This window comes from Halyomorpha halys, unplaced genomic scaffold, assembly GCF_000696795.3.
Source record: "Halyomorpha halys isolate HHAL.00 unplaced genomic scaffold, Hhal_1.1 Scaffold910.1, whole genome shotgun sequence".
Classification (NCBI taxonomy): domain Eukaryota; kingdom Metazoa; phylum Arthropoda; class Insecta; order Hemiptera; family Pentatomidae; genus Halyomorpha; species Halyomorpha halys.
Window position 1 is genome coordinate 380214 of NW_027106583.1, and position 1824 is coordinate 382037.

The 1824-nt window shown below is 24.9% G+C and overlaps 1 long non-coding RNA gene across 1 annotated transcript in view; it reads left to right on the forward strand.

The window, feature by feature from the left end:
- LOC106687070 (uncharacterized) overlaps nt 1–1824 on the forward strand; it is a 7022-nt gene that overhangs the window by 1819 nt on the left and 3379 nt on the right. The gene's annotated exons all lie outside the window — the stretch shown is intronic.

The following is a 1824-nucleotide window of genomic DNA, read 5'->3' on the forward strand; positions in this document are numbered from 1 at the left end:
AAACAATTTATATTTTCACTTTCTTCATGGTACTGTTTTCTGATATATCTCTGATTTTTATCTGAAAGATCTTTAATTATCCATAAAAAAAATAAAATAAATAAACAATTTATATTTGCACTTTCTTCATGGTACTGTTTTCTGATATATCTCTGATTTTTTTTCTAAAAGATCTTTAATTATCCATAAAAAAAATAATATAAACAATTTATTTTTTCACTTTCTTCATGGTACTGTTTCCTGATATATTTTCGATTTTTTCTGAAAGATCTTTAATTATCCATAAAAAAAATTGAAAAATAATTATTTATTTTCTTCATGGTACTGTTTTCTGATATATCTCTGATTTTTTTCTGAAAGATCATTAATTATCCGTAAAAAAAATTATTTATTTTTTCACTTTCTTCTACTATTAAATCTCTGAATTTTTCTTCTTTAATTATTCATAATTGTTTTTTAATGTTCGTTTTCATTTTGTTACTTAATTATGCGTTCGATATATAAACAGCTTATTTTTATTTTATTATACTTGTTGCTATGCATCATTTTTGTGTAATTTGTCTATATAGTTATTAATTTTATCTATTAGATCGATTCCGGGATTTATTACTACTTTCCTTTTGTCTTCTAATAAATTATTAATTATTTAGTATAATTAAAAGGTTAAAAAAAAAGCTCAATTCTTGGAAACTTTTGACCTAAATGCATTATTTTGCAGCAAAAATAATTCTTGGGTTATTTTGATTTTAGATGCATAAAATTGAATGTTTGAACTGAATTCTCCATAATATTATACATATTTTGGTATTCATGTTAGTATTTTTTAAATTCCTTTTTAAATTAATAGTTCAGAATAGAAAATATGAGGGTAAAGCATTGTTTAAGACGTGATGAGACTTATTCAACCTGAAAAATAAATAAACGGGTAAACACAAGTAGTCAGTATTTTTGAAATAATATTAACCAGTAGTCTTTGTATTACTACTTAAAACACTCTCAAGAATAAGCTTCATTGTATTAAAAAATACGTATCTATATTATTTTTAACATAAATTTCAACTCCACCTACCTACGCCTTCCTTTGATATGGTTACTGGCAATTTTTCATTTCATTTTTCAGTTTTACTTTTTAGTCCTGAAATTTAGCAATCTTAAAAAAAGGTTAGATATGCTTTCCTGGTATAAATATTATAAATTAAACAAATAAGTTGACTTTTGAAATAAGGCAATTTTTAATATATACTTTTAACACGTTCACTGTACGTTTTCGGTTTGTTTTTTTTTCTGCACGAAAATCCGGCCACTAGTTATTACCTCAGTACGGATTTTCGTGCAATAAATTCTTAAACCTAGCAATAAAAATGTTTAAATCGCAAAAACATGCAACTAAAATGTTAAATACGCTTTACACTATCTCTATTATTTACGATCTTTATAATTGATTTACACATTGTTTATTAAAATAACCGTCAAAATAAGTGAGGGGTAATATAAAATATAAATAAATTAGTGAGGAATGTACTTTACTTAAAATAATATAAGTACCTTCAGGTCCTTAAAAGTTTCTTTAATTCAGGAAAAGTTGAACAAGGTTTCATTGTTCAACTTATTGTTTAACAGTAAATAGCTTTCTTTTACTATTTTTATACCTTTATTGACCGTCTTCTGGTATATCTTCCTCAAAAGTAGTTTTAATATTGTTAAATTGGAGAAAAAAGGTCTCATTGGAGAAGATGGTCGGGGGTGCGGTCAGCAAAGGAACAACATAAATAAACAAAAAAATATTTATTTATGCCGACGTTTCGACCTGATTTTCAGGTCTTC